The 26,430-nt window shown below is 37.0% G+C and overlaps 1 pseudogene; it reads left to right on the top strand.

Annotated features, from left to right (window-relative positions):
• Positions 1–16,087: 16,087 nt before the first annotated feature.
• LOC138307112 (uncharacterized) lies at positions 16,088–17,013 on the top strand (annotated as a pseudogene).
• The last annotated feature ends 9,417 nt before the right edge of the window (positions 17,014–26,430 follow it).

Genomic DNA, 26,430 nt, shown 5'->3' with positions numbered 1-26,430 from the left:
ATATTAAGAAGACGATACTCAGATAAAAAGAGAATTTCCTGCAATTTTCTCATTTTACTTTTAAGCTTCAAATAAAGATTTGATAACCTCGATCATGCGTTCTAGTTTGTCACTGCCTCTTAATCCATAGAATTCCCTTGAATTCATTTTAAAGCTTTGGATAAAACAAACTGATAATCACATGCGTTCTATTTTTTCACCACCACATAATCTCTTCATCCCTTTATCTTACATGTGATGTGTTATTTAATTTCATGGTTCTTATTTTTCACTTTTTTAATCTCTCATTCACCCCCATATGCACGTGCTATAATTATCCCAATACCTTAAAAGGTCATTGTGATATACAGGGATAAATATATTGACTTTTAAACTCTACACGTAACAAATACACATGGGTCATGTGTGATTTAATTTCTTGCATAATTTGGAAATTACCCCATTACATTGTGGTAAGCAGCTTAGAAAATGTGTACCCATGTAACTTAAACTATTGTTTATCGTTTATGGGGGACTTACCAATCAAAACACATTATATTATTCTGTGAAACTTTTATATAATTAAAAGTAAGGACACATGATGATATAAATGAACAACTAAACATCAATTACATGCAAAATGTAGAGTGAACAAACAATATTGTATGTTGTTAGAATATATAGATTCGTATTAGAATAAACTGATATCGTACAATAAGGGTGTCCAATAAATTATATTACACTTTCCATGTTTTATTTCTTATTTAATGGGGAACGTAAAACATCATGATTTCATCTTCGAATAGCCTGCACACATATAGTTTTTATATTTTGATTAAAAACTGATTATCGAAAAAATCTAGGTATTTTTGGTAACGATTTTCACATTTTTGCAAAATGTGGGCACTTTGAGAACCTTTGAACACTTGTATTGAAGATTTCTAATGTATAATTGAGAAATTGGACAACATTATCTGGTGTTGGTGATTACCTTCTGTAATGTTGATAAACTCACACAGAAAATATTTGATTTGTTGAGAACTTGGGCATTAGATGACCCAAACCACCGTCTTTTACAAAGTATGGAACCTTTTATAGTTCCTGTGTAAAGTCCTCCTCACGTACCAATAACTTAAAAGTGTTGACGTCATTATGATGGCAATGCGTTTCAGCAGAATCAAATTACTCCTTATAAAGAAATTTTGTTTGCAAACTGTGTAGTCCGTGTAGCAGATTCTAACAAAAGTTTGCAAACAAAATTTATTTCATACCTCTATGAAGTTAAAAAGGGTTACATCAATGCTTATAATTAATTTTTCACACAACTTGATAACATAAAATAAGTTTAGTGTACGATTCTATTGATTTTCAAATGGATTATTTTTCTAAACCAATACGCACATCGACGTCTATATTCCGTCATGAATACGTCATATTTTCGCGCCCTTCTCGGATTTTTTCTTCATAGTATATGAAGAAAAAGAATCTGCCAATCAGAGAGTTGGATTTATTATGAAAACAAATAAGAATTAATTATATCATCCACACAACAAAAGTTTTGATTGCATGCCTTCATTGACCGAAATATCCTTTTTGGTTGTTCATGTACATGTGTGTCAAAAATCTTCACGAACATTATCATCCACGACATCGAAAATATTTCAAATTTATACTTCGTTTAGTTTTTCCTGATCCTTTCCCCATTTTGTTCAATTTTAAACAATGCTATTAGCATTAATATGACAAATAGATTGCAGATCTTGCATGCAGTCTTTGTATGCCTTGCATAGTCATCAGAAAGTACTGCAGTGATATCTCCAAAAACATTCATTGCACTTTGGAACCGATTGAACAACATGAGGTTTTGATAATTGAAGTTTATTGTCGCTATTTCTCTCAAATTGAATGTACTACACAAGATCTACGACGTCGCAGAAAACAGCATCACGACATCACGACAACAATGTAATGACATCAAAACAACGGTACGATAATATTCATTCAGGTCGCATCATCCTTGTATGCATTGCTGACATATCATTATTAGACACAAACTTTTAAGATTATTATGTTGTCAAACACTCGGAAAAGCCTTTTTCACAACTAAAGTTGAGATTCTCCTAGATTCTGTTAGTCGCAACGTCATGCAAATAAATGAAAGCGTGCACTATTTTATGTAGCTTCTCTTTATTCTAAGGTGAGATATGTCACACCGGTAAAAGTATCAAGGGTAAGAACAAAAAGTAGTTCAGTTTGATTTCACTACACAAAACGTCCAATCATAAGCATACATTTATGCCCTATCATAGATCAGATCTGACTTTGATAACTTACCTGTCTTTCTGAAACCCTTCCTCATCCCTTGTAACAGCAAGCGGTGTCAGTGCATTTTTGCCCACCATCATCATATTCATTTCATATCTGTTCGTCCTTCCATTTCTTGTTATCGCCATTTCTCAGAAAGTACTAGAGATACCCTTCTCAAATTGCATATAGATTCCACTAGGTGCCTACATGTGGTTGTGCAAATTTCATATGTAAATCTCATTTCGTATCGACTTGTGCACATTGCACTATGAACGGATTGAACAAGATGGCCGACATGCAGACATCTTTGAGTTTGACAATTGAAGATTATTGTCGCTATTTCTCAGATCAGAAAGTACTGAAAGGATATCTCCAACATTTCATTGCACTTTTGAACTGATTGAACAACTTGGGGTTTTGATAATTGAAGTTTATTATCGCTATTTCTCACAATGTACTGAAGGGACATGTCTCAAATTTCATATGTAGGTTCCACGTGGTGCCGAGGTGTGCATATTGCATTTTGGAATTGATTTTACAACAAGATGGCGGACATGGACTTTGACAATTGAAGATTGTTATCGCTGTTTCTCATAATGTACTGAAAGGATAGTCTAAAATTTCTTAAATAGATTTCCCAAGGACCCTAGCTGGTCATATCAAAATTTGGAATTGATCAGACAGCAGGATGGCCGAAAGGCAGTCATCTTGGATTTTGACAATTGAAGTTTGTAATCACTATTTCTCTGAAATCACTAAAGGAATCTTTTTCGAATTTCATTTGTTGGTTCCTCTTTGTGCCCAGTTAAGTAATTGCACTTTATTGCACTTTAAGACTGATCCAACAACAATAATATGGCTGACAGGCAGCCATTAAGGATTTTGAAAATTGAAGTCTCTCAGGAAGTACTAAAGGAATTTTCTCAAACTTCACATCACTATTTCTTATAATACACTGAAAACTTGTTTAAAGTAAGGTTCAGTTGTATGTTCAGATGTAGGTTCACCTATTCTGTAGTAATGCCTGCCACAATTTGGGACTGTTTTGAAAACAACATGATCATCAATTGTTCATTTTGGATTTTTTTGTCACTAAATGGACTTTTGCGTAGTTTTCAAGTGTGAACTGATGCTTCAAGGGCAGAGAAAAGATTTTTACTTCCTTTGACCTACATGTACAGAACAGTTATGATGATCACGCTAGTCATGCCTACAACAATTTCATAATTATAATGTAGCTACTTTCATTCCTTGTCTATGTTCCCATAAGATGTTTGTAATGTGTATAATGAACTATGCTTATAAGGCCAAAAGAAATATATATGTCTGTTTAGGGTTACATTGGCAAAAAAATAGAGTTGGAAGGTCGGGATTTTTTTTTTTTTTTTTTAAATAAGTGTCTTTCACTCTGAAATAATGGCTGGAACTGGAGTCAGAGATCAAAATCCCGACTACTTTTTTTTCGTAGAAAAATGGAGAAATTTTTTTAGTGTCGGTCGGGTAACCCTAAACAAGACATATATTTTTTTGGCCTAAGTAGTAATTTGTTAGGTACATGAGATTCGTAATAACGGTATTCCTTCTGTACATAGATAATTCAGTAGTGGGAACAATAATTCCTCTGGACCCTCTTGTTACAGCTGTCTTCTCCATTATTTTAAAATGTCAATTTACATACAATAAACTCAAATATCTTCATCTTTGAAATTTTATTCAAAAAATAAATTATCATTTCAAATAAATTAAACTTGACTTTGTGTCAAACAATAAATAATATATATCACACATGATTCATGAAATCAAACAAAATGACAGAATTCAACTTACATAGTTGCACATATACATGTAGATCACTGCATTTTAAAACTCATTGGAAACTATTAATCATAAATAATGGAATTAATTTACCTACAACATTGTTACAAATTATTCAACAGAACAAAGTAACTTAACAATGTTGGTGTACTGGTTTCACTTATTCTGTGTTTGCATACTACAGAGTTTTCTGCCATTTCAAGTAGGTATTGAATGGGACATCATGTGGTTGTGAGCAAAACATCCTATTTTTCAGAGAAATGACACGATTTTCACTCACAAATAAAGATGTCACAAAGAATACCATCATGGAAGGGAGATAACTCTGCAATATGCTAATTTTAACAAATTGATTCAGCAGAGTTTACATATTAACAAATTAAGGGACTCACCAGAGACATTCTAAATACTCTAGGGGTTACTATCACTGTTTATACGAAATTTATACAAGCTTAAGCTTGTTTTCCCATTCCCAAATATCCTGTTTTTTTTATGTAAATATATAATATATGAATAAATATTGTTTAAGTTAATAAAGCAAAACTGAAAACAGTTCAGGAGAAAAGTACTAACCAATAAGTCCTATAATGACATTCTTTGAAGATTTACAGAAGATTGATGCTCAACTGCAAAGCCATAGTGTACCATTATTCAATTTTTTTTGATGTACATCAAATGACCAAACTACCTGCTGATCTGGTTGTCACACACAGAGCCTTCAGTTTTGCTATAATATTCCAGCTGTGGATATAAAATCATTGATAGCTATCCCTGGAGTACTGAGGATGCGCCAGAGCTAACATAGTTAGAAATATTCTCTTATCAAATGTTAGTGTTATATGGAGACTTAACTTAACTTATCAGAGTTAATGTTCCTTCAAATCTAACAGCCGACATGATGCAACAATTGTCTCAAAAGTTTTCATTGAAACAGTCATTCAAAACAGCTTTCATGGTAATAAATTAATGATTATAAAGACCTGCTGTTCAAAGGAGCTCTCAATGAAACAGCCATTCAAAAGAGCTTACATTGTAACAAATCTAGTGATTTAAAATAGTTTACATTACAACAGTCATTCAAAAGAGCTTACATTGTAACAAATTTTGTGATTCTAAAGAGCTTATATCAACAGTCATTCAAAAGAGCTTGCATTGTAATTAATTGAGTGATTCAAAAGACCATATTTAAGACCTGTAAAAAAGACATTCAAAGGAACTTATATTGTAACATTCACAAGAGCTCTCACTTAAACAAAGGCATTCAAAAGAACATTGTAAAAAATTTAGTAATTCAAGAGATATAGAGCTCACACTGAAACAAAGAAATTTAATATTATTCACATTGTAACAAAATGATTCAGAAGAGCTCAAAAAAGGTTAACTTAATGTTTACAAAGTGATATCTAATAGAGCCCATAATCCTAACAAGAGGCCCATGGGCCTTAACGGTCATCTGAAAATCATTTTAACAAATTATAACACGAGGGAGGGAAAACATATATTTGGTGAAATAGAAACCCAAACATTGGTGTTCGGCAGAGTCACTATACAAAATCTGTTATCTTTCCCTTAAAGGTTGTTTGATAAAATTGCGCCAAAATTTTATGATGTGTTTATGACTACTAGCTTTTTCAAAGTAAATTCCTCATCATAGTTTAATTAAACTCAGTTCACTAATATTCAAGAACTATTCTTGAATTGTTCTTGGAACTGATTAAGTACAGTTCATGAATGTTCCTTGAATAGTTCTTGAACTGATTAAGCACAGTTCAGGAACTCCTCTTGAAAATAAATCCAAGAGCAGTTCAGGAATGTTCCTTGAACTGTTCTTGAAATTTTCACAGAGGTAGTCATGCTCAAGAGTCTGCATTTACGGTGTTCTTGTTACAGAGAGATAATTGCACTATTGGTAGCTTGTCATAGATTACTTTATAGTGTAACCATATAAAGGTTAACATAGATGTGTCAGGGAAAAAGTTTGAACTAAAGTCAGAGTTGTACCTCTCCCCTTTTCAAAAGTGAGAATACAATTACCCACCCCTCCAAAAATCATTTGGAACACTGTCAGGGTATAAGTATAGAGCAAGAAATATGTTACCTAAAGACAAACAGGTGTTGTGAATGAATCCATGGTCAATCCACATAGGATTAATAAATATTTATATCTTAAGTAACTATGGCAATTATTTATTTATTTATTTATTTATTTATTTATTTATTTATTTATTTTTACTTATTCAACTATTTACTTTATTTACTCATTTAATGTTTTTGTTTTGTTGAAGTCTCCCATTAGGTTTCATTTATAAGGATAATGATGAATAATTAAAACATATTGAGAACTTGAAAAACTGTAATGACCTGTGAGGACAATTTTCTCTCAACGATGAGAGGTGATGAGATCTCTGCAGACCGAGATGAAAATGGCAGCGAGGTGAAATTAAGGGACAGCCTCCCAGGGTAGGCCTGCAAGACCTCGTCTTGAAGACAGGCAAAAGATACAAGTCAATTGTGGTAAGATTTTGATGACTTCAATTTGTAAGAAGTAGGTGTTTTTGATATTGAGATTGATTGGAAATGCAAACACTTATCTGGTATATGGCTTGAAATTTGACAATCAAATTCTTTGTAGACATCTATATATATATCTTGGCACTTTTTGTATTCATTTTTTCCATCCAAGGGGAGAACATTTATCAGATATATCATAATTGATATTTCCTCTGAACACTATTTGACATACCCTAACAAAATCTTTACCTTAAATGGTATTAAGCTGCATCTGAGAATAAAAGTTTCATGTTATTTAAATTACAGGTAAACAGCAAAGGGCATCCCAGTGTTGTTCTGAAGCAACCTAGGGGGAGGGTACGTCATCACACCATTGCAGTCATCCCTAGCTCCAGCCATTCTACCTCAGGCACCACCAAGTGCACAGACTATGGAAGACTTTTTCAATTAATCAAGAAATCATGCAATCATGAGTTATTCTATTTTTTGTTGTGAATTTTCCATCACACGTTTTGACAAAAAACTCATTCTTCTAGGTAAAGATAGTACCCTTGAGTAGTACCGTGGGTTTTCAACTAGAACTTAACTTACACAATTTTGCTTTTTTCTCTGCCAGATTGCATCACTAACCAGGCTTAGCATCTTTAAACTAAGCACAGTCAATTAAATTAAGTTAACAATGTGTTATAAATTGTCTGTCAAACATAATGACATTTGCAACACGAAATATATTTAAAATAATCATTGAAAGATGTCTTTGCAACTAAGAATTATGTTTTTTTTTCCATTAAGCATCTTAGCTGTTCCATGATGGCAGCAAGGATTAAGTGTCTTGAGGAGCAGTTGGAAACTTTGAAGAATCAAAATGGTATACCTTTATATTTTATTTCTGTGTGAAAGTCGTTTTACATATTAATTTACATTTAACCACTCACAGAAACCAAGATGCAGTTACAAAAAGTTTTGCGGGAGATACAGACTTCAGCAAATTGAGAAAAATGGGAGATGACTTTCACAACAGACGTTGTATGGAAAAAGCGATGGGAGAAATCATACATTCAAGATGTCCAAATAATGATATGTTTGACCTTACTCCGTTTGGACCGTGTCCCAAGTGCTGAGAATGGGTGTCCCTAAGAGGGTAAAGATACCATTACAAAAGGTGTAATGTGGTAGAGGAAAGGATGTCAACCATAAAACTAAAGAAAAAAGATTTATACCAAGTTCTGCTATTTTAGCTAGCCATATTGAACAACAAGAGGTCCAAGGCATCTGATTACCTTGGCAATAATTATAATCATATAGGAAATTAATTAGATATAGTGTCATGGTAGCCATCTGCGATTTGGGATCAACCAGAGATGTAACAACACTTTGTCATGCCATGTCAGGATCATTTCAAGCAAGTTTCAGCCAAATCGCACCGGTAGAACTTGAGAAGAGAAGTTCTAAAGGTGTTTTCAAGATGGAGGCTATGACGGCCATCTTATATTTTGGATCAACCCCAAAAACAGCACTTTGTAAGGATTATATCAGGATTATTTCATGCAAGTTTCAGACAAATCGTACTGGTAGAACTTGAGAAGAAGTTCAAATTTAACAAGAGGCCCATGAACCTTAACGGTCACCTGAGTTAGAATATATAATGAAACAAATAATGATACAAATTAAAGACATATATACACTATATGCTGGGCCTTGAAGTTGGTCAGTGATTTATAAATTTGACTCTTTAGACTATGAAGAGTATTTGCTTCCATCAGACCTGTGAACTTAGAGGTATTTTTTGAAATTTTAATCATTTTGACCCTGTTTGATCCTGCTCCTCTGGTCCCCCAGGGAGTCATCGAGGACGGATATGGATGTTAAAATGCTATATCTTCGGCTAATAATTCTAATCAAGTTTGACTAATTTCCTACGAAAATTGGGCAAATAATGTTCACAAATATGTTTTTCCTATATAAACTAAAGGAAACTCGACCCCTCCCCAGGGGGTAATGTGAGACCCCAAGGTCATATAATTCACAATTTTTATAAAACACCTTAAGACCTTTCCATCTATAGTTATTTGATTCTACTATATCCAGAATTTTAGAAGATTTTTGAAGTTTTAGCCTATTTGACCCTTTTTTAACCCCGCCCCTCTGCCCCCAGGGGGTCGGCCAGGACTAATGTGGATATGATATTAAAATGCTATCTCAGGCTAATAATTCTAACCAAGTTTGACTCATTTCCCACGAAAATTGAGCAAAAAATGCTCATTAATGTCTTTTTCCTATATAAACTATAGTAAACTTGACCCCCTCCCCAAGCGGAAACAGGAGACCCCAGGGCCATATAATTTACAATTTCTATAAACAAACTTTAAGACCTTTTCATCTATAAAGTGTATTTGATTACACCATTTCCAGAATTTTAAAAGAATATTTTTGAAGTTTTAGCCTATTTGACCTTTTTTGGCCCCGCCCCTCTGCCCCCAGGGGGTCGGCCAGGACCAATGTGGATATGATATTAAAATGCTATCTTGGGCTAATAATTCTAACCAAATTTGACTCATTTCCAATAAAAATTGAGCAAAATATGCTCATAAATGTGTTTTCCCTATATAAACTATAGTAAACTTGACCCCCTCCCCAGGGGGAAACGTGAGACCCCAGGGTCATATAATTCACAATTTTTGTATAGGACCTTAAGACCTTTCTATTTATGAAAAGTATTTGATTCTACCTTTCCAGAATTTCAGAAGAAGATTTTTGAAGTTTTAGCCTATTTGACCCCTTTTGACCCCGCCCGAAGGCCCCTGGGGGTCAGTCATAGAAAATTTGTTAAAAGGATTAAATGGCCATCTCATACTGACAATTCTGACAACATTTGACTCATTTCCTATAACAAATGACCAAATAATGCGCAAAAATGTGTTTTCCCAATATAAACTATAGTAAACTTAACCCCTCCCCAGGAGATTTTTGAAATTTTACTAATTTTACCCCTTTTGGCCCCTCCCACAGCCCCCTGGAGGATGGGGACCACATAATTCAATTTTGATTGGCCTTATGCCTTAGAAGGTTTGTGCAAAATTTCATTGAAATTGCTTAAGCAGTTTTGGAGAAGAAGTCGAAAATGTAAATTGTTTACGGACATACGACGGAGAAAAGGCGATTAGAATAGGTCACTTAAGACTTCGTCTCAGGTGACCTAAAAAGTTTACGCACAGCACACGGCAGACGGCGCATGATGAAGGACAAAACATGATGACTTAAAAAAATATCTAGACATCTGCAAATAGTGCATGGAGAAGAAAGGGGTCTTCAAGCTCAATACTGAGGTTATCCAAACAAGTAAAGGTGTACTATCAGTCTCCAGAAGACCATTGAAAGAAACACAAAAGAGCTATGATGTTGATTTACCATGCAAATACAATTTAGTATTTTTCAAGAATAAAGAGCTTTGGAGACATAATCAATCTTGCCTGTTTTCAACAAACCCATTGAAGGAATTGGAGCAGGAGAGTGCAGCTGCCGAGAAAGACTGTAAAGGATGGAATGTTATTATCACTTGAAGAGAGACAAGAGACAAACTTGAAGAGAGACAAGAGACAGAAACAGTTCCAATGAATTTTCACTGGAATTCCAGTGAAAAAAAATCTGATGAAACTCATCTTTTACTCCTTTCTCTCTCTCGTGTAAACCTAAATGTAAGTCATGTGACAATGGTGTTACTATTAGTGTGGAATTTAGTAAACTCTGCCATTTATATTCAATGCCTCTTTTTGGACCGATCAGGCTGTCTAAAGAAAAAGCTTAAGAATTTGTTATTGGCATTTACATATGATTGTTGCTGAGTTTTCTAAGGATTCTATAATTATGGTATTCGTTATGATAATCATCTTTTGAAATTATTGTGCATCGTTAAAATTTATGTTTTGTGTATTGTACATATATATATGCACAATTTAAGATTACAAAATTGTTTTTTAAACTCAAAGTTTCTCCGAGTCTATGTTAGGTTAGAGTTATCTCCCTTTACTCCCTAATTCTTTGTTTACTTAGCCTTGTTTCCTTTCTTAGGCTGACTTTTGTTGATGAAGCTAGCCGAGTCCATCCATGATTTCAACATATTTTTACTCAACTAATACCTTATTGATTCATCACCATGTTACGCACGAACTTTGCTATACTTCATAGCTCATTTTTACATGATGTTTGGTGACTTTTTACGTCGTACATTGCTAGTGGAAGTGTTTTCCTGAAACAATCTATAACATTCGATTGTAATGCCTGACCAACAAACTAGGAAAAGGCGTAGATATACGATGTTAACACCGATGCCAGGCAAAGAACACTGACATTGTTAACAATACCAGTACAAGTATCGGATGAATGAGAAGCTATTCATTACTAGTCTAAAGTGTATAATTATTTGATTGATTAGCAGAAATACTCAATGATAACCTATGACCTATAGAACACATCATCAGACAGAAACCACTGTTGGGAACATATCAGCCTTACGCCGGCAATTACACCTGTGTTCCCTGTGCTCCCGTCGGAGTTTACTTTAGAAACGGCTTATTGTAGTTTCAACTAATCAAACATCAGTAAAGCCCAAGGCAAGCATTTTTTAAAAAGAACACATTTTGGGTTTGTGTAAGACTCGTTGCCTTTAGTAGAGATCGTATCCGTGTCTGTATAAAGTCCATAGTAGAAGAAAATAGTTGTGAATTCGACAGACTTTATGCAAGCATAAAATTTCATTTGTAGACACACAGCGGCAATTGGAAAAGAAGCAAAGTGAACTAGACCTATTAATTAGGAATCTACCTCATCCAAATACACCGTCTACACCAAGAGGGGTTCAGTGAATAGTTACCTATAGAGAAAACAACACCTGTAGACGAAAGCATTCAGAGACCGAAAACAGCACTGTGGAAGAAACCATCAACAAGTACAGAAATTAAGTAAACAGGAAAAAACACAGCACCTCTAGATGGTGAATTGAAATATGAAACATTATTTTACGGTGTTCATTTTCCCTACAACTAAATAGTCATTGCTTATTAGAAAGAACTTAACATTTGGGTATGTGTATTAAAGATGTTGCTTACTGTGCTATTTTTCCATACAAATAAATAGGTAAAAGGTAAAATTTGGCAAATCAAGAAAGTCAATAATCCAAAAAGTACTAATATAAATCTTTCATTTCCATTTTTTTTCCCACATTAGATTAGAGGAAACATCCACAAAATATGACAGCGATATTAAGTTGACGTCACCTTTACAGATCCAGCATGGAAGGTGGTTATTTTTACCAGAACATGCAGACTACTTTCTCAAGAAGTTCCAGGATTGTGTTTCCGGAGAAAAGAAAATTACCAAATCTGACATAATGATTAGGTTACAATCAACAACAAAGGGGAGGGACCTCTTAAAGGAATATGCCCACGTGCGTGGAGGATATAGGAAAAGGAATCGCCGATCGTTTACGGACAGCTAAAAAAAGCAAACAAATTATGTAGTGAAAAAAATACCAAAAAGCAATGCGTATTGCAATATAAAAATACATTTTAAAAGAAAAAAATATAACCTGCAGGTAGGGTGTTAGAATTGTACCTGCTGCCCCTATTGCATTACCTTAAAAAGCGAATAAATTTAGGATCTTATCTTTTCTTTTCTTCCTAACTGACTATATCTTTCTTAATGCCTCCCTTGGCACCGCCTCACTTTTGGCCTTGAGTTGAGCGTTCGCCCCTGTGAGGATTGTTTGGTTTGTTTGATTGATTAATTAACGTCCTATTAACAGCTATGGTCATGTAAGGACGGCCTCCCATGTAAGCGGTGCGTTGCGTGTATGTTGTGCGAGGTGCATGTTTTGGGAGACTGCGGTATATTCATGTTGTGTCTTCTTGTATAGTGGGACTGTTGCCCTTTTGATAGTGCTATATCACTGAAGCATGCCGCCGAAGACACCAAACAACAAACCCCATCAGGTCAAATTATACTGTCAACGGACGAACCAGTCATCCCACTCCCTGTATGCTGAGCGCTAAGCAGTAGCAGAAACAATTCTGCCAATTTTAGGTCCAATGTGGATGAAGCTGTGTCTACTGATGTAGAGCCTACGTCTCTGGAATCAGATATTATCTCAGACTTAATGATTTTTTTGATGCAGCAAACTTCTGGCTCCGACAACAATCACACTAAAACTTTAGTAGATTTAGTAAGCAGCCTAGCTGACAGTGTTACTAAACTGTAGGACAGCTACATAAGACTTAAAAAGGCGAGTCATTAACTGGATGAATGAAGACGACACTACTACAGTAGTGAATCTTACAACCCGACCTGAGCGTACTCTGACTACGTCTACCAACAAAGCGAGCAGTGCACCAGCAGCAGTGCTCCAGCAGTAGCGGTCAACAGTAAGTTACAAATATCAAGAGACAATGTTAGAGAACCTTTAACAGAACCAACGTTTCCTGTGCCACCGACAGAGTACACGTTAGAAACAGCCTACTGAAATTTTAATCACTCTTCAAACACCGGTCAATCCGAAGGTGAGCAATTTTTGAAAAGAACTGGTTTTGGATTTGCGGCAGAATTGATGCCTTTAGTTGAAACTGTATCCCTGTCTTTGCATCAACACATTGTTGTTTTTTTTGTTTAAGATGTAAATTTAGCAGTGCTGCTAATACCCTATTTCTGCTACCAGAGTGATCCTAGTGCACACAGGTCCAAGAAACCAGACGTCAGACTAAATAGAACACTCACTCTCAGTGAATATATTTTGGCGTTCAGGGTGTACAAGCATTTAATTTGTACTGCTCATCTCGACATATCGATTTATATCTTTACGAACGTGATATAGTTGATATGGATACCCATTATTTCTCTTAATATTACGAACATCATAAGCAATTTTCTGTAAATGTCGTTGCCCATTTACGCTTCAATAACACCCCAATAGACTGATCCATTAGGGATAATACCCTCTTCTGTAACATTTTTGCAAATCAAAGACCATTAACCTGTGTATTCTGTGACCTACAGATCAGAGACCAGGGTAATTCCAGAAATCTAGTGGCACATTGAGAATCTCTACCAACAAAAGTTCGGCTACACTAGCTTGATTCCAAAGGAAGAAAGAAAGAATATAATGAAGCACGGGAAATTTGTAATAATTGTTGTTTAACATTTGTAATAAACTTTGTTTAGAAACAACCAGATTGTTGGGCATTACTTATACGTCATCTTTATATATTATGGTTTTGGTAGAACTAAGTATCATAATATGAATTTGTACTTTTAGTGTTAATTGTTTTTCTTTTGTGCTCTTTTGTTTTAACTTTTAATAGTTTGTATAGATATTTAGATATAGTAGGGGTTTTCCCTACTGTGTGCATACAGTCAACAGTAACGTAAGTGCATGTGTGTTAATACATAGCAACATTTACCCTTCACGTGATCGTATGCTAATTTTCTCACATCAACCACGCTGATAGATCCCATGAGATGACATGCGCATGCGCATAAGATTCAGTACATACGCATCACTTTGATTCAGTGACAACTCTTTTGTAACTCTAAGGTTTTCGTCATTATTTTCTATTAATTTGTGGTTTGCCAAGGGCAAAACCCTTACCTGATTAGACAAGGACTAACAGGTCAACATTTAGCGACTTTTTTTTAGATGCTTCCTGTGCCACATGTGTTTTTGTTTACTTTCCGCCACCAGTGGGCGAGAACAATATGGCGTCAGAGTCTGTCCAATGGACAGAGCCTACTTATACTTTCCAAGGGAAATGTCGACTAGAACGTCCAAATCTAGGGTGCGGACTAATTTCATCGCCAATGCGGCTTTCTTTTCTCGGGATTGCGACGACTCCGGTGAAGTTTCTCCCAATAAAAACAATGGACAAGACGTTTTGTGCGTCGTTGCCACAGTGGAGGATGCAGGAATTTGCCATGTTAAGCCTGTACTTTCGGCATCTTCACCGCTGCCTCTGACGTCACAGCCTTCCGTACCCAGTACGCAGGCGCCGAGTGCGGGCCTGTTTCCAAACAATGCGGGTTTACTTCCGCCTGATGTGGACATACAATCTTTCTTATCAACGTACAATGCTCTCGGTCTTGCACTAGGTCTACAAGCCCAGAATATAACAAACGAACAGAATTCGATTGATTTGAGATCGGTACAGTTGGATATTACGAAAGGTGATGCTTTGGACAATTTCATAAGCGATGGTTCGCTATCTACCGGGGATGATTCTTCTCCTAACATCGAGGACAGCGTTAACGCGGATCTATTTAATGAACTCTTGGACTTTTTCACCAAAGAAGACAAGTGTTGGGAAAACATTAGTGACGCGCTTGCTAGAGCCGTCAATTTCAGGGCCAAAGTTCCGAAAGAGAAACGAAACAAACTCGTCAAAACTTACTCGAGACCAGCGAACTGTCCGTCCTTTGAGATAAAAAGAAGTGAAATTAAAATTCTTCATCAGTTAGTGTTTCAAAACAGTTTAGTTTTCCTCATATTGTATTTTTCAGCCCATATCTTTGCATATTTTCCACCTACTGGTAACGCTGAAGAGGAATGGCATACCATTGTTAAAAAAAATCAACGACAAGATCAGAAAATTAAAGAAGGGCGTATATAAGAGTTAAAGTGTGAAGTGTTGATATATAAAAAATGAAGAAATTTAATTATATCTTTGTGTTCTTTTTTAACACAGACTTGCAAGAGAATAATCAGAGTGGTACTATTTGGTTGAAGAAATGGAATTTCTACTAGTGATGTCAATAACGTTGTCCCAAGAATAATCCAGTAATTCCAATGAAACTTAAATTAATGGTTATTTTTCCAGTGACCATGCAGATTCCTGCGAATTTTAATACTGTTTCACTGGAAATCCCATTGGAAATTCCAATGAAAATTTCGAGAATTTTACCACTATTCCAGTGAATTCACCACTCCAGTGGAATTCCAGCGAATTTAACCACTGTTCCGCTGGAAATTCCACTGGTAACTCCACTGGAATTCCAGTGGAATAATCAGAGTGGTGCAAATGACGACAAGAATTGAACCATAGCCTAGTTTCGTGATGAACTTCACAAGAGAGGGATTAATACCAGCAATTCCAAGTCAAAAACTGTGTTACGCCTAATTTATCATGAAAACGTGAACAAAACTATTTAGAATGAACCATCTGCATCTGAAGTGATTAATTCCGGGAAAAATAAACTCTCTTAGTCGCGTCATCATGACAATAGTATTCAGACTGAACTGTCTAGTGTACAGACGGATATGCCTACTACTACTACGAAGGGATTATTGAATGAAAGCGCCAATTCTCATTCTCCACCTCCTAGCTCATGTTCAGGAAGTGACCATTTCAAACTTTCTCTCCGCAGAGCAACAACTCTGTGTCATTCTGCGCAACTACAGGAAGTGCTTCCATAACTTTAAGTAACAACCAACTCCATGGCGGACATGATAAACATCATGCAGGGAATGCAACAACAAATGTTACTCATACAACAATCCATGGCCCTGCAGCAGAACAATCAAGTGCTCCCGACATCAGAACTAAATAATGGGAGTTTATGAAGTGCCTACGAACATATAGAGAGAGTGACACACAGTAACAGGGCAACAACATCTGCCGGTGAGTCACATGCTTTTATTAATCAACATATGGGCCCAAATGGCATACCTCAAGATCTCATGGCCCATCTTGATATTGTTGCGCCATCACTAAGAAAACACATTTAGCGGGAGGGATAACAACCTATCAATACTACTTATTCCTGGGTATAAAATAACGTCATCTACCCATAGCGCATGCCATCAACACAGGAATGTTGACAAGTTTATCAGACAGACTTACCATTGCGGAATTCATCTTGGCTTTCGGCAAATATGGAAGGATAATCACGGATGTGTTTAAATAAAGACAAAAAGAATTAGATATGTATGAGAGTCTAATCATCTGCATCAATACTTGTTACGGAGAACAAGCATTCAATGATTATCACAAGTTGTTCTCGGCTAAGGCAACTGAAGCCCTCAGGGTAAACAACACTAAGTTGAATTGGGGCCTAACAGACAGTGCTATCTACAGTGACAGCGGGATGTAAGACTAAAGTGTGTGACCTATGTCACTCCATCACCCATTCGACACAACAATGTGAGAAGATTAATAACGCCACAGCCCATCAAAAACTTTCTAAGTCAAAGGAGAAAGAAAAAATGTTTTCAATGAGGGAATTGAGATTTGACGAAATAAACATGTATGTACAGCATGTAAATCATCCTCACATGGAATGCATCAGTGCAGGAATTCAAACAAGAGGCCCATGGGCCTTAACGGTCACCTGAGTTCAGATACAGAATGGAAAAAGACATAAAAATTGAGGCTTATGTAGATAAGCCAGGTTTAGATAGAAAAATATTATCTTAACTACTGTATACTTCATTTTACACATATTAGGAATTTATTCTGTGAATAGATCTTGGCGTTATATTTTGTGTAGTTCACATATTATCTGTAATCCGGTTGAGGGATTTAGAGCTATATATAGTCAATTTATTAGGCTAAGGCATGATATAGAAGAAACCTTAGATGAGATATACATAGGTAGGGCCTTGAGGGGTCCTGGGTCAGTGTATAGAGTGACCGGTCACGTGATAGGGGCAGTCATCTGATTGGTCAAGAATAACTTGATAGCGTCACTTGTCCAGTTCCAGCAGCTTCAGAAGCAGCCTGTGTTTTCTTGGGAAGTATATACATTAATTTTATTTTTTAATGAACAAACAAATGAGAATAATATATCTCATAATTCACATGGAAATCGTGATAACCCAGAGAGACAAGAAGATTAGAATTACACCGAATTATTACGCACTGCATCTGCATTAGCCAGCAGTTCTAGATGTGAAACTAACGCGCCAACAGCGGAAGTGACCCAACAACCGACATCAAACATGGCGGCGCCATGTGTAGTAAAAGGCATGTTGTCAACTATGAATACTATGCAGCAAACCATGATATAGCAAACCATGATATCGCTGCAGCAGACAGTGCTGAATTTGGTAAACAACAAGGAAGGATGGAACAACCCTGCTCCTGAATATACTCTGTCGATAGCGTACGCCTCACTAAGACGACAAGAATCAACAAATTCCCCAAACGCAGGTGGGTACTCAATCAATCCAGCGAATAGCATCGGCAAGCATACCTCACATAGATGTTGTATTGGACGCTAATAGAAAGAAAATTCTTGAAGGAAAATATGTAAATTTAGCTGCGGTACTTATTCCCAAGTACGGCACCGACAAGCAGGACAACACCCATCGGAATTTTAATATTAACTTATACAAAGAGTCCGATGATCCGAGGTTAAACAAATCTCTAACTATCTCGAACTTTATCACATCATTTGGGAAATTCAAATGTATAATGTGTGAGAAATTCCTCGAGCTTCGACACGAGCTCGACATATACGAGGCGAACAGTGTTCAAATCAGTAATGTGTATTGTCGAAATTTTATGACTACCACTGTCAGTTTGCGATGAAAGCAGCCGCAGCCCTCCGCAACAACGACCAAAAATTTAGATGGGAACTAATGGACCAAGGTCTTTTAAGTATGTGTGTCAGAACGCAAAAGTGAACACATGCCAGTTGTGTGGTCTCACATCTCACTCATCACTTTTCTTTCCACAACAACGCAAAGAAACAGAACAGCCAACGCTATACCAAGTTTTATTCGTCGCAAACATCTACACTAGGTAAAGAGACAAAGAGAGGTGATATGGAAACCGACAGATTTTGCCTTCCCAAAATCAAAATCAAGTGTGTAATAATTTTAATGAAGGTGCGTGCCATTCCTCTTTCTTGTTATTTTTCTATTTAAACTAATTCTGGCCTACATCTACAGATAAGAGACCAGGGTAATTCCAGAAATCCAGTGGCACACTGAGAATCTCTACCAACAAAATCAGCTAAATGTTTTATCAATGCTTTAATGTCATGATAATTTGATATTTATATTAAATTATAGTTTATATACAACATGAATTTCTGCTTCAAATTATTTTATTAATATTTTGTGCAATTGTTTTGTTTAATTACTGTGCCTTACGATCCTGAACTCCTGGAAAACTGGACTATCAGCTGTCTACGAGAGGAGTTGCGATCTAAAAACATCACTTTCCAAGACAAACGCATGGCTTTAGCAAGGAAGTTACACGAAGCGAGACAGTCGGAAACAGGGTCCGTTCCTCCCTTTGAGCCTCACAGGAGAGTTGCGGCATCCCAGAATGCAATGGGACAAGATGGTGGCGCGGAAGTGCCGTGACAGCAACAACAACAACAACCTAACAGCGTTGAAACACTCATCACAATGGTCACTTCTCTATCGGAAAGTGTGGTGTCTTTACAAGACAGCTACTTACGTCTTGAGAATCGGGTTAAGCGGCAGAGCCAATGTCATGCAGCACCAGCTGGTAGCAAACACCAAACAAAGCGTGGCCCAACAAGTACACATGTGCCGAGTACTGCTACAATAACCGTGCCCCTCCCCAACCTGTGTCATCTCAAGAATTTACATTAGATTCGGCGTATAGGGGATTGGAAGCCACCGACAATAATCAAGGTGAGAACGCTATCCATAAAAGTACTCGGTTTGGTTACGCGTCCGAGTCGCTTCCTTTAGTTGAGACTATTTCGTCGGCTTTAAGACAACAAATTATAACCGGCAGAGATGTAAACCTGGCCACACTTTTAATCCCCTATTTCGTTGAAAACAGCGATTCGCATGGCCAAACCAATGATAAGCCTTATGTTAGACTTTCTAGAAATCTGACGCTAAACGAGTTAATTTTGGCCTTTGGAGTTTATAAGCAGGTCATGTGCTCTACGTACCCATGGGCACTAGATATTTTAGCTGGTTTCAATGAATATCACCGACAATTTTCGCCTAGAGCGGCTCATCTCCGTTACAACAACAAGCCCATTGACTGGTTCATCAGAGACAATGTGTTGTTCTGCAATATATTTGCAAATCAACGGCCACGTACATGTGAATTATGTGACAGTCAGCAACATACCACAGGGTTCTGTCCTAACAATGTTTTTGAAATGCAACATCAGAGTGGAAAAGTAAAGAATAATGCTAAGAAGAGCGTGAACAATAACCCTACTGTAGATGGACACGGTTGTCCTAAAGTGTTTCATGAAGGTCACGAATTATGTAACAATTTCAACAGCCACTTTGGGTGCAGTCTGCCTACATGCCATTATTCCCATCTTTGTCTAACATGCAAAGGGGGTCATTCCAATTCTGTGTGCCCTTTATATTAGGACAGGAATGAACTGGAATGAATCCAATGCGGATTCATCTGTAGATATGACCCAGAGCGGTACTGCATTTCACACTACCAGTAGTATCAATACGCGACCACAGACAATGATGACGTCAGCCGCAAACATGGCTGCCCCATTGAGAGTACAAACATAAACATTCAATCATTGATTTCCGTAATGCAAAACATGCAACAGACTACGATAAGTCTTCAACATACAGTGAAAGACATCGTCGACTATATGCCAAAAAAGCTCCCTTACTGCCGTTCTATCATAAGATTGCACGATTGTGTTACAGTACTAGTGTATCGACTCACTGTAGTAGATTACATCGCTACATGTTACAGGAACACTTACCTGTGTGGTACAATCCGAATCAACCGGAAAGGATATCCGAAAAAACTTGTGAAAAAAAATTTGAAAGGGGAGACTCTGATTGGCTGATGAATGGTGAACTATTGGCTACATGGTGGAAAGATAACAGAGTTGTTTATTATTTGTCCACATTCCATGAGCCACAGGATGATGAGCTTGTCACAAGAAGAAAGAACAAGGACGGTACCGAAGCACAGCTGAAGTCCACACCTGTCCAGTCAGCTTATGCTAAATACATGGGAGGTGTCGACCGACTCGATCAAATGACTCGTGTCAACAAATCAAAGAAATGTATGCGTTGGTACCGCAAAGTTGAGGTGAAACTGAGGGAATGTGCTGTGTATGTTATTGAAGGCAACATCATCAATCAGAAACCTGCAAATCACAGGAAACGGGATTTTATGTCCTTCAAACTTGAGCTGGCAAATAGTCTAATAGGAGAATTCAGAAATACATCAAGAAAGTGCTTAAAGAGGCCAAGATCTGTGAACAATGATGCAAGACTCAATGGTAATGGGCACTTGCCAACTGCCGCAGGAGGAAAAGATCGCCTTTGCGTGGTGTGCAACCGCAAACACCAAAACTTCATGCTCAGTCATCCTGGTTGCACAGTAAAGGACAACCGATACAAGCGATCCAAAACAACAATGGCTTGTGAGAAATGTGATGTCCCCCCGTGCTGTAATGCTCATAGCATATGCTACAACAATTATCACACTAAAGAGTACTTTTGGCAGTGATTTCATACACAGGTATGTTAACGAGTTTTTCATGCACACCTGAGCTGACCTTGTATGTCTGTGTTAACGAGATTTACCTCATACCTGTGAAAAAAATACAAGGTAAAACGATTAGTTGAACTAAGAAAATAGTCTTGTTTTATTTTAAACATGAATTGAAGTTGAAAAAGCTAATAAATATATATTTATAACTTGTATAAGTAAAAAGGTATAAAAATCACCTGTAACTTACCTTTATCACACCTGTAGGGCATTTTAGTACAGGTAACCATCCAAGTTGACATCATTATTGACATCATCTGAGATTATGATTTAAATTTTGGCGTATAACATGTGAAAATCAGATAATAAATGATGAAGTAATGATGATGACATAATTACTAACTGATTATGAGTAATTAACTGAAAGTTACTTAGTGTTGAATGGTAGTTGCTATGTAAAGTTATATAGTGGTGAAAGAGTTAACGGTGGATGATGTGTCCATACACAGCATCCATAGACACATTGGAATGAGCAATCAACAGCAAAGCATATAACATCAGACAGAACGGGTTATGCAAATCCAGCAGTGTCATCTACCTCCTCTCGTGTACGAAACAATAGTATTATTACACACAAGTCTAATGATATTTATGATATGGCTGAACGGGTCAGTTAGTGATAATGTATACTCAGTTTTTATTACATGGAAAATCACACTTCCTCCTCTTGCTCCTGCTATACAAACAGGTTTATTTAAGACCTGCAACAATTAACGGTGGATGATGTGTCCATACACAGCATCCATAGACACATTGGAATGAGCAATCAACAGCAAAGTATATAACATCAGACAGAACGGGTTATGCAAATCCAGCAGTGTCATCTACCTCCTCTTGTGTACGAAACAATAGTGATATTACACACATGTCTAATGATATTTATGATATGGCTGAACGGGTCAGTTAGTGATAATGTATACTCAGTTTTTATTAGATGCAAAATAACACTTCCTCCTCTTGCTCCTGCTATACAAACAGGTTTATTCAAGACCTGCAACAATTAACGGTGGATGATGTGTCCATACACAGCATCCATAGACACATTGGAATGAGCAATCAACAGCAAAGCATATAACATCAGACAGAACGTGATATGCAAATCCAGCAGTGTCATCTACCTCCTCTTGTGTACGAAACAATAGTGATAGTACACACATGTCTAATGATATTTATGATATGGCTGAACGGGTCAGTTAGTGATAATGTATACTCAGTTTTTATTAGATGCAAAATAACACTTCCTCCTCTTGCTCCTGCTATACAAACAGGTTTATTCAAGACCTGCAACAATTAACGGTGGATGATGTGTCCATACACAGCATCCATAGACACATTGGAAATGAGCAATCAACAGCAAAGCATATAACATCAGACAGAACGTGATATGCAAATCCAGCAGTGTCATCTACCTCCTCTCGTGTACGAAACAATAGTGTTATTACACACATGTCTAATGATATTTATGATATGGCTGAACGGGTCAGTTATTGATAATGTATACTCAGTTTTTATTAGATGCAAAATCACACTTCCTCCTCTTGCTCCTGCTATACAAACAGGTTTATTCAAGACCTGCAACAATTAACGGTGGATGATGTGTCCATACACAGCATCCATAGACACATTGCAAATGAGCAATCAAGAACAAAGCATATAACATCAGACAGAACGTGATATGCAAAACCAGCAGTGTCATCTGCCTCCTCTCGTGTACGATACAATAGTGTTATATTACACACATGTCTAATGATATTTATGGTATGGCTGAACGGGTCAGTCAGTCATAATGTATACTCAGTTTTTATTAGATGCAAAATCACAGATTTCACATTTTGTTTGTTGAAGAGCTTTGTTTGTTTTTTTGATTAATTAATGTCCTATTAACAGCTATGGTCATGTAAGGACGACCTCCCATGTATGCGGTGTGTTGCTTGTATGTTGTGCGAGGTGCGTGTTTTGGGAGACTGCGGTATATTTGGGTTGTGTCTTCTTGTATAGTGGAACTGTTGCCCTTTTTATAGTGCTATATCACTGAAGCATGCCGCCGAAGACACCAAGCAACACACCCCATCCTAAATGATAAATATTAAAAATATAATATTATTCATGTATTCATTATCGTTTTTGTCATTCACATATAATTATATACACTGGTATATTACCAACGTCAGCGAGAAATCTGTTAATCTTCGCGAAGAAAGTATAAATATAACCGACGAAATAGTAAATTCTATTGCCGAATCTCTTAATTTCACCGTCGCATCGGAAAAGTTTGACCCCGAATATGTAGCAATAGATAGCCGTGCACGTAAACAAATGTGGGTACTTGTAACTGATAGCCTCTGATGGTTTGTTAGTTGGCCGTCACGGCGCCGACAGCGGACAGAAAAATAGTTAATTTTACGGCAGAAATACTTAATTTTTCTGATCGAATCGGAAATTCTGTGGAAAAGTCCTAATTTTAAGGGTTAACACTGAATAAAAAAGCACATATGCTAATTCTGACGAAACTTGTTAAAAAATTAACTATTCTGCCATTATTCTAACAAGTTTCGGCAAGATTAACTTAAAGTTTACTCAATATTAAATGGAGCCTCATGCCCCCTTTGTATCGCAACAACTTTTCATACAGTTTGCTGCTCACTGCCATCAACAACAGAACAGACAGAACTGATTGTGGTGGCGCCGCTAAGGACAACACAACCATAGTTCCAAACATTGCTACATCTATTGGTGGACATGCCAGTACTATTACCCAACCGACATCCGATTTTACATCTGGCCAACAACCCGACCAAGAGGCATCCCATCAGGACTCTTCGACTGACAGCCTGCAGATTGTCCGGGATAACGTCAAAGAGAGAGGAATTCCAGAGTCAACTGCCGAGATAATCTTCCAGAAAACAGTATGGGATCCATCTCCGCAGATGGTTGTCATTTTGTGGTGAACGGGAAAGTGATCCGCTTTGTCCATCTATAAATATTGCATTAGAATTTCTACAGCAGATGTTTGATAGGAACCTTAGCTATATCTCCATTAACACTGCAAAATCCTGTTTAGGAACCTTTAATAAACGTCCGGCGTTGCCTAGATATTCAGAAACGTGCGAGAGGCTGTCTGGCTCGTCTCAAGAAACCATTTGCCACCATGCCGATCATGACCTATTGCTGAGATAGATATTGTGTCACCGAACCTGAAAAGGAAAATCATTCAAGGTAAGGACGTAAATCTATCATTGCTCCTTACACCTGGTGCTGATCCTCTGGCAACGAACAAAGGTTCTAAGACTGTGACCTTACTAAAGCCGCCCAGTATATGGAGTTGGAGAACTTTAAGATCCACAACAGAAATTCAAAGGTCAAAATAAGCTCCATTCAGGTTCAGGAAAGAAGGATGTTGACCGTCATGGTCGTCAGAATATGAAGGTTAACGGTCAGAAAGTGTGTGCAATAACTTCAATAGTGGGAAATGTTCTCGCGAAAATTGTGCACTATCTGCCACAATGCCAATCATGGCACGTCCGCTTGTAAGAAGAAAACTAACCAATGACTAAGTGAAGTACCTACCTATGTTTCTTCACTATCCTCCTTCTCATCTAGTCAAGCCTAGCACTGTGATACAGGCACACACACACCTTCTATGCAGTCCGCTTACTCTCTCGAGGAAGTGAGAAACATTATCATTCTATATCCTTCTCCAATTTATTTTTCATTATTATCTACCTCAATATATTGTGACACGATATGTATGTGGAGAAGGATATATATTTTTTGGATAGGTAAATGGTAGCTGAGTACCCCTTACGCCAAATGTAACGTTGTAATTATTATATTGGATTGTTTTTCGTAGATTATAATATTTGTGTTGTTGTAGTTAATAAACTTAGTTCATTTTTTATATACTTCTGTCAACTGTTATTTGTTCAGTTTAAATGAGCAGCTTAGCTGACAGCGTCACTAAGCTGCAGGACAGTTATGTTAGACTCGAAAGGAGAGTCAATAGCCGTAATAATGACATTAACTCTAGGCCTACTAGTACGGTAGTGAATCTAACTAGCGAGCGTCTACCAACTCTAGTCATACCCCAGCATCAGCGGCCGGCATTGAGTTGCAAACGCAATTCATGCATAGGCCTGTCATGTACCCGTGACAAGTACAATAGTGCTGTGGATGTGGTGATACTATATATATAGCTAATTAATATAAGGATATTGTGTGCTGACTCTATTGAATGTTTTTTTCTGCCGACATACGGGCTTGAAAATGGGAATATCCTCATGTCTGATTCATGATGGCGTCCATCTTCTCAAAGAAGGGGTCTTACCTTAGTTTGTTTTTTGTACATTGTTGTATTAGTGTTTAGTAGAAATGTGTGTATTTTCATGTTTTGGTGTTTCTAGTTAAATACTGTGGTTTAAATTTTGCCGCAAAAGAGGATAATAATTAAGCTTAGTCTATAACTGATAGATGACATCATTGACCAGTAATTATTAGCTCTATTAATAGTAACCATGTGACTTAAGTGACCAATGGTCAAGCGTGTAGGTGACGCCAAGAACAGTATTTGTTTTTGCTAGGGATGAGGAGGCTGAAATTACGTACACTGTTTATTTTTGACGATATTGGTTTCTATTTATACTTCACCAAATATTACAATCACTCATCAAACTTTTGAAGTTTTACTTTAACTACGTCCGACCTGAACAGAAGAATGCAATACGGTAAAATTTCAAGTTTCAAACTTTGACAGTCATCAGCCCTCATGGCCTTCGTAGATGCTTGCCAGTTTTATTAACTTTGGATTGATAACAGCCTTCAACTAAGCGTGCTAATTATTCGCACACTCTGGATTTTAATTTTGGTTTCTACAAACTGTGTTACTATGTACAAAAGCAATTTTTAGGACTAATTCTTTTACAAAGCTAGCATGGAACAAAAATGTGTTAGCCAGCCAAGTTGTGCTAGACCTTACGAGCTAAACTTGCCCGAGAATCGGACTAACAAGAAATTATGGGACGAGCTAAGTAAGCTGGGTGTAACTAAGTGGCACAGTGAAGAAATCTCAATTAATTGCCATGTGGAAAGAAACTACGGTTAGCCTAACAGACAAGTGGAGAGTTCGTCTCTAGAAGAGAATCAGTCTCCGTGCGAGAAAACAACAGTCAACAAGATAGCGTCCTGGCAGCTATATCCAACTTAGCTGACACATTATCGCTCCAGACTTCAGATTCTTTGGGCGCTATGAGGACGGAGATAGCAACGATCCAGCAGCGAATGGACAGCTTAGAAAGACGACAGCCAT

This window comes from Argopecten irradians, chromosome 14, assembly GCF_041381155.1.
Source record: "Argopecten irradians isolate NY chromosome 14, Ai_NY, whole genome shotgun sequence".
NCBI classification, from domain to species: Eukaryota; Metazoa; Mollusca; class Bivalvia; order Pectinida; family Pectinidae; genus Argopecten; species Argopecten irradians.
Note: the sequence above shows the minus strand (reverse complement) of the source record. Positions and strands in the feature narration are given on the sequence as shown.